The sequence below is a fragment of the Ixodes scapularis genome, unplaced genomic scaffold (assembly GCF_016920785.2).
Source record: "Ixodes scapularis isolate PalLabHiFi unplaced genomic scaffold, ASM1692078v2 PGA_scaffold8__174_contigs__length_109621045, whole genome shotgun sequence".
In the NCBI taxonomy this organism is placed as follows: domain Eukaryota; kingdom Metazoa; phylum Arthropoda; class Arachnida; order Ixodida; family Ixodidae; genus Ixodes; species Ixodes scapularis.
In genome coordinates, this window is record NW_024609883.1 from 47,490,623 (window position 1) to 47,507,261 (window position 16,639).

Genomic DNA, 16,639 nt, shown 5'->3' on the forward strand with positions numbered 1-16,639 from the left:
AGTATACTGATCTGGCGTTGACCAGATGCGTGAAGATCTTTCTCGAAGAACTTTAAGACTGTTCTGAAAAACGCGAAGAACGCCATTTTAGAAATCGTAGACAGCGTCAGAGAACCTGAATCTTCCAAGTATAGTTAGTAGGTAATTTTTTAACTGTTTTCAAAACGGTTTTCAGCCCCTTCACTGAGAATACGCCACAACTTTTTTTTTTCTTCTCATAATAGACGTTCTTGTAAATAGTGAAATGGTGACTTATGGACGCAAAGGGTGAATGGAGTTTTAAAAGCCCAGACAAACAAAAAAGATCTATCGACCGAAAACCGCAAAAATAAAAATATTCTCAAAAAGTATTCGTCAGCGAGGAGTGGTCACCGACATAAGGCTCTCGCTGTGTAGGTATTTTATCTCGTCTAAGACTCGGAGAACTCGCCCCCTGGGGCAGTTCTCGCCACGTACGCAGATCCACGCGCGTGCCGTGCTGAGTCCAGCTCGGAGTTAATCACGCGCGTTTTACAGAACGACGCGCAAAGACTTTCTTTAAACCACTAACTGCGAAAGACTTTGCGTCGCGCTTTCGAAAATTGGTTTCCGGGCCACATAATCTCGTTTGGCAGTGGTACGTGCTTTTCCCCCATAAACAGCGGTCATACTTCTAGATTATAATACGTCATGGAAGATATAATATGCAAATACTGTTTGATGTTTTTTTTTTTTATTTTGTCTTTGCGTTTGCAGCGAATTCCGTCTCTCTTGAACGGCGTATGAGTATTCGAACCGCAAGTTCGTCTGCTTCTTTTCCAGGGGTTGTAGTGACGTCAGAAAAACGCCGAGCTCTGATTGGCTGTTATCGAAGTATAGTGGGCAGATGTTGAAGCAAGCTGGACTGAGGTCTACCCACTATACTTCGATAACAGCCAATCAGAGATCGGCGTCTTTCTGACGTCACCACGACCCCCGCAAAAGAAGCAGACGAACTTGCGGTCCGTATAGCCTAACTGCGGCCATGCGGGCAAACGAGAAGGCCACACACGTATGGTGAGGCATTTAACTTTGGATTTGGCTCCCCTGGTGTGCATCGTGTAGGCGTCATTTACTCCCTGGCGTTGTTTACTGAAAAACATTATTCTACGCAGAAAAGTGGTGTTTCTGAATGTTTCAGACAGAAATGTTCACCGAAAACTCGAGCGACTGTTCAGAAGCTCGTATATTCATACTTTCATGCGCTGAATTTCGTACGTCGGCGCTAGAGCTTCTTCAGCTGTGGTCACGCTGTTCACACATCGTACAAGAGGCACGGAGTTTCTCCGCGGGCATGATGGCAGACTTATCCTCGGACAGGCCTCAGGCGTACTTGCCGTGTGTGCCTTAAACATGACCGCAAACGGTATTTGCGTGAACATTATCTGCAAGACTGTCTTTTGGATGATGCATGAGCAGTGTGTTCGCGGCTTTAGTGTTGTGGGTAATGAACGTGCGACACACTTGTGTGTGCCCTCGGACACTCATGACAACAACAGTCAGAGCCACCAGGTCGGTACCCTCGATGACAGGATTATGGACGGTGTTCGTGGATGATGTCCGAGCGGGGTTAAGGAGAAAATACGCTTTCTGAGTTCAACACTTTCGCTCGCCCTCATGCACAGACCCGATGGAAGCACAATGCGTGGAGTGCGTGTGCGTCAAGCGGTTTCGATCTGTTCGGAACCGTTCCGTCTGTTTTGCACGCTCGGCATTTCGGATTGGTGCCACTAGGAGCAGCGTAATTGATTCTACTGAATGCCACGGGTCAAGTAAACACGCAGCCACGTGACGCAACTTCAGGTCACGTGAGGTCCAGATGCACTTAGTGGCGCACCGTGATGCCAGTGTGTCACGTCTTTGTGCTTCCTGAAGTCACGTACATGACAAAGCGTCATGTGACCTCACGGTGTATTCTGACGTCACGTAACACAGGCATACCGAGAAATTTTGCCGCAAAATGTAAATGGCCTGCTTTTACCGTGTCATGAACTTTCTATGAACTTGGTGGACGTTTAGACAAAACCTACCTCTTTCAAAGTTTGATGCTGAATTCAGCGGCGTTATGTGGCACTAAATTTAGATGCCGTGACTTCGTTATCACGTTTTCTTTAAAAAGTTGTCTTACGTTTTAGATTTAGACACGATCCCTAAAACGCATTTTGCATTAATTAGTCGTGAAGTAAATCTCTACCTTTGAATGAATGGCTTGCACGAGGTGTAGGCGTGTTTAATATGATGCTCGATATCGAGGCTACTTTTATGTACGTACTTATAGACAGCTTTCATTAATGCTTCCCAGTAGGCCAGTCAGGAGAGAGAGCGCCGTGCGGTCAAAAATTACCGCAACGACACATCACAGCCTTTATAGATCGGAACCATCGAAACCAGAAGCCCACAAGGATTCAACTGTCGTACATAATTTTGTTTTGTTGAGCTCGTCGTTTGGAGCGTTTTGCAGGTCCTAATTTGAGACCAACAAATTTAGGTCGGTTTGAAAAGCCTGAGTAATACCCGTGCCACACGGGCAACTCGAATGCCATTTACAACAAATGACATTTGTGTGATCGGCGAATCAGCTCGCAATCTGTCGCGCGTGGAATGCGTTACGCCCGGAGTGTCGCGCGCTGATTGGCCGTCCGCTCAAATGTCATTCGTTGTAAATGGCATTCCAGTTGCCTGTGTGGCACGGGTATTAGTAACTCTGCAAAGTATATTTCTTGGTTTCGATAAAATTAATTAAGACGTCCTGCGATATAAAAAAAGTTGTTTGAAAATGAACGCCAATTTTTGGTGTCAAGTACTCATGTAAATCTACAGACGTTTGCAAGTACGGCCTTAGGGCGCCGCCATCTTGCTGCTGGCGTGGGTAGATCGTCTGATAGTCAAGCATTGCTGAGGAGTGCCCACGGTTTCCAGAATGGTGCTCAAACAAACCGTTTTCCATCCGCAGTAGTCAGACTTATAGCTCTCGAAGCGCGGCTGCTGACAAACATCTATTCGAAATTGTTCTTTTCTTTTTTTTTTTTTTTTGCACAAGCGCGCGCTTTTGGTTGCAGCGATGAATTGAGTGAAAAAGAAAAGTTAAACGAAGCCTCCTATTTAAAGTTATTTATTTGACTACAAATAAAATATAGATAGATATCTCTTTTTTTAATTTTCACGAGACTATTAAAGCTTTAGCACTTTGCAAAAGGTGCACCCTGGTGTTAGCTCGTTACATTACACCCGAATTTGTTTTACAGAGTTACTTGAGTTCTCGTATTTCTAGCGATTTTGTTTTCGAACGTAAATTAATTAATAATATCTTAAAGTATCATATAAAGTTTCTGATTGTGACCCAAGAGCTAGGCCATTATAAAAAAAAGGCATATATCTGCTAAAATCTTTATTCTTTATCATTATTCGGAGCCCTTGGACCGAGAAAATCGAATGAAATGATTATGTTTCAATAATTTAGCGCAGAGCGGGACTTCGTACTAAATCGAGATGGTGGCGGGCGCAAACGAAATATTGAAAGCAACGAAACGCATTTTGTATGCAAACATATTACGGCACGCTGTTTTCCTAAGTTTTCATAGACACCCTTAGAAACGCAGAACGTGGCGAATTCAAGCATCTCATGATTTAGCTTCGCAGTCAATCGCATTGCGCCATCAGCCGACAAGAACAGCAAATAACGAAGCAGGAAACGTGAACATGATATAGTCCTGTCGCTGACTGTATACACACACACACGCAGATCTGTACACCTCCGTCTACTTGCGCGTTTTTTTTTTTTTTTAAATGGAAAGCGTGACAGTACAATGTGTCGCCGATGGCCACAAACGCTTGTGTATACATACATGCTTTGGGTAATTAGATTTTTCTTTTTTTTTTTTCTTTTCCAGGAGCGCTAGAGATGCGCAGGTGTATAGCGGCTGCTTGCAAAGTAATGTGGAGCTTTCACTCTGCCCAAATTTGGTTGTAATGAGCAGCGGGTAAAGGCTAAAAAGTATTCAATTACTAGTCGTCTATAGCTTCTATTTCATTGTTTGATCCTCGTTTCAATTACTAGGGCAAAAAACATTTATTCTTTGTAGTTTCGTGCCGCAGTTAAAGTGTGAGTGAAGATAGTTATTCGGGTGGCATAATAACGACCGTTAAAATATTTTAATGACTCTAGCTATTGTTCATCGAGAAAGGGGCGATATTACGGGAGCGTGGTTTTATTAAGAGCCACTGCCTAAGCATGCTCAAAATAAATTAATATTTTATTGCCCACTCCGGTTTTTAGCGCCATATTCCGGCATACATTATTCTCCTCCAACGGAAAAAAATACAGGCGTGCTGACTACAATAAAACCGCGTAGATCTACAAAAGGGGAAAAAAAAAAAAGATTCGCAACGATTTCTATTTTTAGAGTTCTATAATAAATGAATGCAGAATATAAGCAGCGACTGTTTACATTTTTCTAGACGACAAACAGCTGCTTCCAGGAATGAAGTATATTGCATTATTTTCAAAGAAAGCAAATCAATATGTTTTTGGTGCTGTATTGTAATGTATAAGGAGTAATGGTTTACATTTGTCTAGAAGACACAGCTTCTTCGAGGAGGGAAAAAGAGCGCATTGTTTATAATTTCCCCCACTAAATTAAACTAAAACAATCAACTCACGTGACGTCAGGTCTTGTGATATCACTTTTCCCGCTAAATATAGCGGAGAAACTGAATTGGTGTACGCGTCAGTCGAGGTCAATTTACTCCATAAATCTGTCGGGAAAACTAAACGGGGGCGTAGGTCATGCGATTCCAGGTCACGTGACGTCAATGAGCCCGCTAATAGTAGCGGGGAAACTGTATTGTTGTATGGGTCACGTGACGCCAGATCACGTGACGCCAATTTCCCTCGCTAAATTAGCGGGGAAAACGCACTCACGCGCGGACGGGCGAACGGACATATGGTTCCTCTCTTCAAATATCAGCTGATCTTCGAAGATTTTGTGTCTTTTTGTGCAGGAATGTTTGTTGATGAGCAAACCTATTACTAAAATTGGAAAGTAATTTGTAATTTGAGTGGAGGTTACTCGGAAAAGTAAACTACTGATTTCCGAAATAAAAGTTTAATTGAAAGTTACTAAACTAATCAGAAAAGTAGTTAAACTACAGTAACTGAGTAGAGTAGTTGAACTAGGTACAAGTCTGGATGGGAAGAAGGGTTGAGATCGGGCTGGAATATTAAGGACCGACCCGAGCCGGCCCGATTAAGTCCTGTCTCGAACCCGACTTGAACCTGACTATTGTTTGTGGACGCCGGCCCGAACCAGACCCCAGTGATAAGTACTCCGGCCTGAGCCCGACTATTATTTTCTACATGAGCCCTACACGAAGCCGGCCCGAACCAACCTTTATTAGCAAAGCAGGTTTGATGGCTGGCCGACTCCTAACATTTTTTGAAAATGATCTAAGTCATTCTTGAGGACGGATGTGACATTAAAAGGAAGAACGAAAGCGAGGAAATAGCTCGTTGGGGATAGTACCATTACGTAATGAATCTGACGCTGAGCAAAAATAAAGCAAGGTTGTGAGTTGATGTCAAGTTAATCGTCGCCTAGAAGAGGATTGACGATCAGTCACTCTAAACACGGTAGCAGATGTATCTGCTATTTATACCATTCATTCATCACTAATTTGTGACAAAAAATAGCTGTGTGCGCTTGAAAATGTTTTATCCGCCTCAGATTACTGACTTTTTTATACTGGCTGCCTTGAGGAATTAGTCACCACTGTGGACCTTATTCGATACCATTTTATCCTTTTTTACCGCCACTATAAACAACGACTACACCTTGAACATCTTTTTTTTTTATGGCTATGCAGTTGACATGTAGCGATGACAGCAGTTCAAGTGTAGCGGTCTACGTTGTTGGTGGTCAATATGATTCAAGCTTTATTATATTATAGCTTGAACTTTCCAGTCTCGCTTCTAAACACGGGGATATGATAAAGTTTCAGATTTGTTTGTGTGTAGAACACGTGAGAAGCAAGGAACATATAGTACGGTTTTTCAGATACCATGATCTCTTTTTGCATCTAACAATATGAGAGAAGGAAGTAATGGTGTAATATAGTGTAATTTATTAGTTGGTGGTTGTCAGTGGGCACTTCGGATCGTTTAATGTCATCTCAGACACAATCTGTTGATATAGAATTTGGACACTGAATAAGCGCGGGTATGACAACGCCATCTTTTTTTCTCGTATTGTATTTAGAAATTTGTGCGTATCAAATTTGAACGCTTAGGTTAGTGCCTCGAAATCTGTTGATATAGAATTTGGACACTGAATAAGCGCGGGTATGACAACGCCATCTTTTTTTCTCGTATTGTATTTAGAAATTTGTGCGTATCAAATTTGAACGCTTAGGTTAGTGCCTCGAAATAAATATTTCCCACAAATATATTCGTCTTAAAGACAAACCTTAGTACATATAAAGTTAAAAAAGAAAAACGGCGATCGCGTTTTTGTGCAAAGGTTCGCGCACTGTACCTAACCGTCTTTCTACAGACACTAGACAAGGTAGAACATAGCAGTCTTAAAGGGGCCCTGCAATCATATTTAAGCGTCTACTTTTTTTGCGGTTTCCACGTCTCTTGGGGTTCGGGCAAGCCAGCGGGCACGGAGAGAGTAACTAAATATCAGTGCGTCATATTTTAACCGGACGACGCGGAAACCTCCTCCGCCGACGAAAGCGACCCGCGGTACCGAAAGCGCGCGAAATGTGACGTCTTTGGTCCTGGGCTTACTGCTGGTCAGAGCCGCTAGGAGCTTCTTTTTAGTCGGAATACAAAACATAAGTGGCGCGAACCGTTTCAATTATTTATAAAAGTAGTTTTTGTTCAGTATTTTAGATCAGGAAAGAAACAAATGCAGTTTATAAAGTACGGAAGCAAGAAATGACCCGTCGACATACCTGCCACCAAGCGATGGAAAACGCGGCGCATACTAGAAAAGAGTAGTGGGATCAGGCGCCGACACGGGAAGATCCCGGATGTACGCGGCTGCGCTGCGGTCGTTTACGGACTGGAGGATCCGACCGGCTCCGAGCGTTCCGAAGGCCTTCTGCGAGTAGCTTTGTCTTGCGTTTTGGCCATTTCGCGGTACGGCAGCGTGAAGTGGCTCCCATTCTGAACTGATTTTTACCCTGTGTTTGCTGTCATTTGTGGCCAATGAAGTGTCATGCCGAATTAGTGTTTAATCGCGCAGCAAATGCAATGAGAGCCGCTCTGGCTGTGAGAACTCTGCAGAACACGCTTTAGTGGCGCCCTCTCGCGCCGTCGACACGCAGTGCGGCAGCCGTGAGCGCTCGCTGAGCTGACTATCCCTCCTCTAGTTCACGGCCACTCAAGCAACCAAGGACGTCATGAGGGAGGTTATTTTTTGCTTGTTTTTGTAATTTTAATTTGCCTATAACTTTTAAAATAAAGCGAAATTCGAGAAAAGAAAAGTTACATTACGTTACTACGGTCAGTGCGCTCAGGTTTGGTGCAAATTAAAAACCAGTAAAAAAGTGCTTGCAGGGCCCCTTTAAGTGTTTTCACAACTGTTGATACCCTTCTGTGTTTGCATTCAAAGGGTACTAAAATGTAAGGCATTGAGCTAAGTCAGTCAATTCAGAACGTAACGAAGAAATGCTCGAAGAAGGCTAAACAATATCGGACGTATTTATTTTATCGTAAAATATTGGCACCATGAATTCCGGTGAGCTCCCAGAAATTTATTAAATATATAAATAAACATGGTAACTTGTTTCGAGAACCGTATAAAAACTTCTATCCCATTTTTTCTCACTTTTTGAGACTTTCAACGATTTTAAGGGTGCCTTCAGTGGTGCCCTTCTGCAACTTCCTCAAAAGTAAGCGTCACCCGCTATTACTGAGCGCGTTAAGTCGGCACTCCTTTACTCCTACTCCGACGCTCCGAGTTTCATACTCCGAGTCTCCGAGCGCAGCAACTAAACGGCGCATCTTACAGGAGCGCGACACACCGAGGCTTCGTCGCTGCGTTCCAAACGTACTCGAATGGAGAAGAGTTACCTTGGCGGATTATGTCACGTGACAACAAAAATAGAGAAACTCCGGACGCGGGTGGGTTTTCGATAACCACCTTTACCCTAGAGTTAGATCGAGTAAGTTTGGAACATGGCCAGAAACTATCGACGTTGCACAAGAAGTCCTTCCGACCGTGGATACGGGTGGCAGATGCCGAAAATATTTCGAAGATAAATAATTAGGTCCGTGTGGAGCGGCAGAGTCTAAAGCAAAAGAGACGGCGACGTTACGAAGTTTCTACGAACGTTTGAATATTCCTGAAATGTTTGAAGACTCGCTTCGTGGACGTATGTGGAAGGTTACCTTGGCCGATATATTTCTTGACCATGCATGCTGTTCCGATTTTAATTAAAGACAACATTCTTGAACCCGCTCGTCGACGCAGGAAACCCACAAATTTGTCAGAGATTCCCTGGTTCCGTCGGTTCCGTCTCGCAGCGAGACGGAAGCTACGCCGATACCGGCACACCGTTGTTCGATAGCACGTCAATTCGTTTTTAGGTGGTATGCATGAACAAACTTTTCCCGCAACGCTAACTGGTGTTTCGGCTTTCCAATCCAAGCATCTTCATTCGTTGCGGCTGGGCTAAGCATTCTAAGCAGGTCAGCGGTCCGACTGTCTTTTCATCACAACTTTTCAGTCGCCGAGCTATCGGCACGCTCGTTCGATAGATCGATTCGTTTTCAGGCAAGACGCACGAACAACTCTTTTCCTCGACGCTCACTGATGTTTCGGCTTTCAAATCGAAGTATCTTTATTCGCCGGGCTAAGCATTATAAAAGGGACAGAGCGGTCCGAATGTCTCCCCATCTCGTCAACTTTTTTGCTCCTCTCGTCGCCGATGAACATCGCGGCTCCAGAGGCACCGATATAGTCGGCGGCCGCAAGCTCGGCAGTACCGAAATGTCGCCGTCCAATACACCGCAGATGAACTAGGGGAGCAAAATAACGATATTTATGCTGTCGCTATCACAACTCATAAGTGCTTAGGTGTCCTCGGAATTTTTTTTTTTTATATATATAAATAGCCAGCCGCGTTACTTACAAGAGTGATGAGCTCAAAACGTGTGTTCTGAGCTCTCGGTGCATGTCGATACTGACAAATGAGCTGGATTCATAGCATCGATCTTGTCGAAACACCACGGCAACTTCCATATTTGTCTCTTCATTTCAGTCATTCTCTTTTTGAATCGACGTTTGAGCTCGAGGGCAAGCTAGGTAGACAAAAGTAGAAAAAAAAATTACGTAACGAGCTTAAAAATTGTGATATTACACCAAGTAATATTTGGGAAAGCTCGTTTATTAGAGTTTAATATATTTAACTAGTATATTTATATACTCAATATTTTGTGAGTTTAATCAACACTTGCGTTTGTGGACGTATCACTAGTAACTCATTTCGCAAAAGAAAAGGATGGGAGACTGATTTTTGGTTCACACTTATTCACATAAATTTCTCGCACTAACTGCAGCATTAGAAACGGCGTTAAAAGCTATCCACTAAGAAATTAACCAGAGACTTATGCAGGAGGAGGAAAAATATTTACAGTGGCAGATCGTGTCGTCGACATGCAACGTTTCATGGACAGTTGGTTTTCTCGAGAGGCTTCCCTGCGTTCGTTTTATAAACGCACCTTGAGTCGTTTGATCATACACGACCATGCTTTGTTAGCAACAAACGTTTTGCGTGCCGCCTTGTTTACGAGGGGAGAGAGTGAAGGCGGGGGGGGGGGGGGGCACCTAGCCTTCAGCTGATTCGAGATTTTAGTTAAAAATAATACGTTGTCAGCAAAAACGTCGCATGAGCATGTGACCGCGAAACAAGTTTTCACAAAAGAACACAAAGCGACGAAGCGTGTCCACGACACGCGTTTTGGCAAAGCGACGTGGACCCGATGCAATGCTATCGGACAGGAGATCGAAATATAGGGGCGCTTTATCGAGCTTGTTGTCCTCACAGCCCGGTGTTTACTGACACAGCGTCACAAAAGAAATTGAACTTTGCCTAGGCACGGGTTGGGCACGAGCGCTTCGTTCTAATCCGTGCTTTGGTCACACGCGAAACGGCCTTCGAATCGTCATAATCGAGCACTCTGATGAAAAACAAACAAACAAATTCGGTTTGTTGTCCCCACAACCAAAGCGTACCGCTAGAGGCGTGCAGCGGCGTATACTTTCCATTTTCCTGGGGGGGGGGGGGGGGGGGGGGGGGGGGGGTGAATGCGCGTTACCTTTTCTTCAGAACTGGAGATTGAAGCCAACGAAAGCACGCTGGTATTCCATTTCCTATGTATTTTGTCTATAAAGGCAACGTGGGCGTTATTTTGTTTACATGCCACTACTATAGAAGCTCGTTACATGGCACGTAAGCAGCGTCTCGGTAAGGATCATGGCCCGAGCCCGGGGGGGGGCAATGCCCCCCACCCCCCCTCTCTCGAAGTCTACGCATCTGGAGGCGTGACGGTTCAATCTCCTCCCCATATTGGGGAGGAGATTGAACAGTCATCAATAGGTGGGTGCCGCCGCGTTTCCCGTTTAGATTTGTTCTAGCTTTTTGATTCATTTGAACACAGCCCCCGACACGACGCTATATGCTCGATCGCCGTTCGTTTCTTGTAATGTGGTTTTCGTCTGACAAAGAGCTCGTCTTGGGCCACTTCTCACCCGTTTACTAGCAACGTGGTGTCATACATAGTATAGGGTGTCTAAAGTTACCAGGGTTGATCTAAAATGGACCGTAAAAATTGGCGCCTGCATGTATCAATCTAAACTTTTCGACAAATGTGTATTTCACAGGTCGGCTTTATCCTGTTAAATTACAAAGCGTAGCTATTTTTCTGTAAAAAAACAAGGCCAAAAAAAGGCTCGCCGGGGTCAACCACGGACGGCGGCGCAGATGACCGGGTCGAGTGGCGGAGCACGCTTGGCGCACGTATTAATAGATGGCGTCAGGAGCAGCGTCGGAAGGTGTAGCCGATCAGCGAAAGAAAGCAGACGACACGCAGACGAATTCCGTCGGCAGCAAAAACGCCAGCCTTATGCGACCTCATTTTTTATTTTTTTTTTAAATTTTACTTAGGTTTATTTTTATTCTCGCATTTAGTTTTAAGCTAAAGTTACATAACATAAACGGTTGCGTTCATTTTTATAGACCACGGTCGTCGCGAGCAATCTCGAAAGGAGGTAGCGCCATCTATCAATACGTGCGTGAAACGGACCCCGCCACTCGACTCGGTCGTCTGTGTCGCCGACCGCTGTTGGCCCTGGGAAGTTTCTGGGCCCTATTTTTTACAGAAAGGGAGCTGCGCTTTGTAACTTTGCAGGATAAAGCCGACCTGTTAATTACACCTTTGACAAAAAGTTTAGATTGCTACGTGCAGGCGCCGATTTTTACGGCCCATTTTAGATCGAGCCTTGTTATTTCAAACACCCTATAAATACGAGTGTACAAATAAAAAAAAAAGGGGGCGGGGGGCTTAACGGCCGGAGTGCGCTCAGGTGCACGAACTGTCTACAGGTGGCGCCACTCGTTTTTCAAAATGAGGGTTAGAGTGAGGGCCGGAGATGCGTGCTCGTATACCAGTTGCTGAACCATGTCTAGTATACTGGTTTCACTGAGCGACACAAATTATCCCCGCTTGTACGAGGAAGCTAGGGTGCTATTCGCGCAAGTCACCTCTTCATTCTGAAATAAAAAAAAAAACGGTGTTTAGCGTAATATTTACGCTGGGAGGCACGTTTTAATTCAGGAACGAAACCGACACTAACTTCTATTTTGAATTTAAGTTCTCAATATAGGGGTTCGCTTCGGTTTCTCTCTTGCCTCAAGATGTGCCTCACAGCGTAATTATTATACGACAGAACTTGTAAGCGGTAACTTTATTTTGTGAGATGCATATCCGATCGAGGAAATTAAATATATTTGTAGAGTTCACTGTCCATTTAAAGGCAGGGTAAGGTCTCCCTTTCAGCTAAAAGGTAATAGAATAATGTATTTGTTGAAAAAATCAGCGCTGGTATTTATGTGTTCTTGGAGCCTTCTTATTTTATTCGGATAAAGGTCATGTGAAATAACGAACTGTGGGCCCCTTAATGGGTTTTTAAGCATTTACATGATTAATTGCGTAATCATTATTCCCAGCACAAGTATAATGGAATCAATCCAAATTTTACAAAATATCGCTACGGTTGATTAGTTAGAATATGCTCACAAAACGTGTAAATTAAGAAAGGCTGTTCTCACTACAAAAACCCCAAAACAAAATCCGAGTCAGGCAACAGACGTATCTGCGTGTTTTTTAAAGCAACGCGTGACACATGAAACTTAATATTACATGAGGTATATATAACTATCTCGATAATAATGCCAGAGTTTTTCTTGTGCTAAAAAGAAATAAAAATCAGATCTTTCTGTAAAGGCTATTATGGTTAAATGGCGTGTTTTTGTGATTGTGGCGTTTTTCGGGGCCTACATTATCGCAATTTGTATTAGTAATAATAATATGAATATAATTTAATGAATAGTTTTTCAAACTCTAATATAATTTTATGCTTATGATCCAATTTCAAACGCGCGAACAGCAATGGAAATCCGAAGTTGGCAAGTTATCGTCACTGGTGCTAATTGCAGCATTCTTAACTAACACGTTATAAAATGAAAATAGTGTAAACATTCTAGCTAATCTGAAAAACAGACTTAAAGTGACGTTAATTGTGGGTAAAGTACCGGGTGTTTCTGCGAAGACTTTTAAAAATCCTAAAAATTAGGGCGTTTGAAAAAAGAAGAAACTGTCTTCGGGAACAAACTACCAGCCACGGCGGACGTCAAGGATTGCCAAAAACATACTAATTAGCCAGCTAATTAATTAAAACTTGTTAATTAACGTTTTAATTAGGGGAAATAGACATATGGTTCCAATTAGAAAGTTGCTGAGCGTTATTGAAAACCACTAAATCAGTGGTTTTCAGAAAGACTTTGAGCGCGTGAGAAGCGTAGTAGTGCACTAAAGTTACCGCTCTTTGAGCAGGTACAAAGCTAGCGGTTGCGATAAGGCGCCCGCGCGATTTTTCCGTCTCTTATCTAGCCCCAGCCTTGTACCTGCTCCACGAGTGGTAACTTTAGTACAATACTACGCTTCTCACGCGCCGAAAGTCTTTTTGAAAATGACTGATTTAGTGGTTTTCAATAAAGCTCAGCAACTTTCTAATTAGAACCATATGTCTATTTCCACTAATTAAAAAGTTAATGAACAAATATTAATTAATTAGTTGGCTAATTACTATGTTTTTGGAAATTCTTGACGTCCGCCGTGGCTGGTAGTTTGTTCCCGAAGAAAGTTTTTTTTTTTTTTGACGCTTTAATTTTTAGGATTTTTGAAAGTCTTCGCAGAAACACCCGGTATATGGTTACGTCAAAGTCGCGATTTTTGGCAATCAGAAAAACCTCCTCCAAATTCGCCGCCAAAATCCTTTAAACCACATGCCCCCAAATACAAAAAGAAAAAAAGGATTTTGTTGTTGTTTAAATTACAAAATTCCACAAAACCTTCTTTCTTCTTTAACTTTACGGGCCGCCTTTTTGCAATCTCAGCCTTTCCAGTTCGAAGGAGCGCCCACCAGCTTTCACGTCTGCTCACTGCAGTACGTTTGGTTGGGTGACCGGTGAAACAGTAACATGTTTTAGTATTGCGTATACCAGCGAACGCAAGCACTTTGTGTTTGCATTACCGTTGCGTGTTCCACATTTCGCGTGCGCGGAGCCCAAAATTGCGGTCTTGGATCGGCGCATGGCAACGACGCGCATGTGCAGCGTGAAGCACGCAACTCTAACGCAAACGCACGGCGCTTTCGTTTGCTTCTATACGCAGTATTAAAACTCTCTAGTAAGGTAAGTCACATGCCGGCTGCACCACCCCATCGGGTCAGTGAAAAGTGGTGTTTGCATTCAGAAATGACTCTTCGCGAGCCATGATCGCTACCAGTATCGACGTGCCCGCCCCACAGAAGAACCGGGGGACCCTCACTAGAGCGCTTCGTCTTTCCGCCGCGGGAGGGCGAGCAACGAGCTAGAGGCGCGAATAAGGACGGCCCTAACGCGAGATACGACTCTGAACACACCAGTCAGAAAGGCGCTCCATGGCACCATACCGCAAGTGAAAAGCCGTTTGGTGAAACCACCTTATAAATGAAACGCCCTTCCTCCCATCACCCACCCAAAAAAAACGAAAAACAAAACTTTTTAAATGATTGCAAAACAATCCCAGGACACACTCTTAACAGGCGCGCTCTTCCGCTGGCGCAGGTAAAGCGCAGCCGTCTGGACAGCGACCCGGACCTGGCAGTCGCGTCTCAGCATGCCGCCGGCCTCCAGGAGTCCAGGTGAGCTGCACCTTACTCCATCGCAACCCGAATAACACAGTCACAGACAGCCTGAGAACGGCAGGGACGAGGGTCACGTGTACCGCCTCCAGCCAATACCACCTAAAAGAGAAGGCCATCGTCACAATGGCTGTGTTCGAAATCTTACCCAAATGAACCCGAGTTACTCCGGCGGGTCGTGTCACGTGACAACACACGTTGAAGAACGCTTGACGCGAGTAGGTTTTGGAAAGCCAAGGTACAAAACTCTTACCCTGGAGTAAGATCGAGTAAATTTTGGAAAACGGCCAATGATTACCCCGACTTCGTCCGAACGGCAAAGACAATGAAACTCGACAAAAGCCGCCGCAAGGTGGCAGACCCTTCCGTCTCTGCGTCTCCGCGTGACAACGTCGCCCTGAGTAGCCGGCGCTGCGTGAATCGTTTATTGATGGCGTTTGGAAGGAAAAGCGTAAAGAACGCCGAGCTTCTGTAAGCCGATCGAAAACAAAATAGTGGGTAGACCTTGAGGCCTCTAGCATTGATGTCTACCCACTCTCCTTTCAGTCAAAGCCTATCAGAGATCGGCGTCGTTCTGACGCCAACCCAACTCCTGCACATTAAGCGGACGACTTTCGGCGTTCTCGTTAGCATGGAGCGTGCACGAGCAACCAAAGCACGACGGAAGTCAGCGAGTCCGTGCTGGAGGTCGCGCGTCCTAAAGACACGCCCTCCCATTCTCATTCCCGCAGTGTCCGTGCTATGATAGCCGGCTCGACCGTCTTACGTTAAGGTGTGGCGAAGAAGGCCGCCGGCGTACCGCACCGATCGTGAATCGCGACGCTGCTGCGTCATAGCTTCCCTCCAATAGTGGGCTTATAATTTTCAGTCGGTAAAAAAATGTCGAACGTTATTATGAGCGCGAGGACGGAGACCGCCATATAACACGGTGCACAGCACCGGGCGCGCATTTGTATCGCCTAATTAGTTGAATGACTGGTGAAAAAGTCAGTAAGGAACGGGAACTAGAGCCTAAAGTAGCGCTACCGCATCGTAAATCGGGGTATCTGGGTGAGAAGCCGCTAAGCTGCTATGTCACTCTCGATGAGATTTGCAAACCAAAACCGAAAGTAAAACTACTTATCAAATATTGGGTCATTTCTGAATAACGGTAGCGTGTCAAATATTAGAACAATGCGGAGGACTTGTGTCACGAATCGAATCCGAATTTATAATATTCGAATCCTACAAGAAGTTTCGAATATTTCACTACCGTCAAATAAAAGGAAAGCGATGTACTATCGGGGAAAAATGAAATGCGAACAGAGGAGCGCGTGGCTCGCGGTACAGGCTGCGCCGCCTGGAAGTGAACCTAGGGGAGAGGGTGCGTGGCCTACTTCGATGTGTTCACGCCCCTCGATTGGCGCTCCCCCAGCTTCGGCAGTACGCCTCTCAGCGCGCTGAAAGCTGTCACCGCTATCTTTGCTTGCTCGGCGAGTGCGGCGAGCTTCTTTGCACCGCACGCGCTAAGCCAGCAAAGATAGCGGTGATAGCTTTCAGCGCACTAAGAGGCGCACTGCTGAAGCTTGGGGAACGCAGAGGGAGGGGCGTGAACACGTTGGAGTAGGCCACGCAGCCTCGCTCCTAGGCTCACTTCCAGGCGCGCAGCCTGTACCGCGAGCTACGCGCTCCTCTGTTCGCATTTCATTTTTCCCCGATAGTACATATATAATGCCTCATGCTTTCTTTATCCTTCAATTCCAACCGATGACAGCGCTTGTTATTTTATGAACGCGCGCTCACAACGTTCTCGATGTGGGTCAGTCATTGGCGTGGCTTTTTAATCCCATGATTTCTTAGAACTTGTGGTCATGTTCTTACACGCGGTGGGTGTAAGAACATGACCACCATCTAAACAATATTCAGATGGTGAAAAACAAATGGGGAAAGTTAGTAAAGTCCGTATTTTCTCAGAACGAAGCGGCTATCGAAACCTCGGAAAGGGATTCGCAAAATGCTTGCGAAGATATACCGAAATACAAATATAAAATAATGGAAGAAACTTCACGTAATTACAACGCCCATTACACTTCTAAGAGAAGTATTTAAATAAATATAACTTTTTTTATTAAATTAAAATACGTCGTTGATTACATTTTATTCCCATGATT

The 16,639-nt window shown here is 44.6% G+C and overlaps 1 protein-coding gene across 2 annotated transcripts in view; it reads left to right on the forward strand.

Annotated features, from left to right (window-relative positions):
- The window catches only part of LOC8043810 (eyes absent homolog 1), a 169,318-nt gene that overhangs the window by 23,610 nt on the left and 129,069 nt on the right, over nt 1-16,639 (forward strand). The window contains exon 1 of one of the 2 annotated variants that reach the window (XM_040207622.3): nt 14,419-14,489. The exons of the other annotated variant lie outside the window; for it this stretch is intronic. The gene's annotated coding sequence lies outside the window, so the exon portion shown is untranslated. Of the gene's footprint in view, nt 1-14,418; nt 14,490-16,639 lie in introns of those variants that run through there. 2 annotated transcript variants of the gene reach the window in all.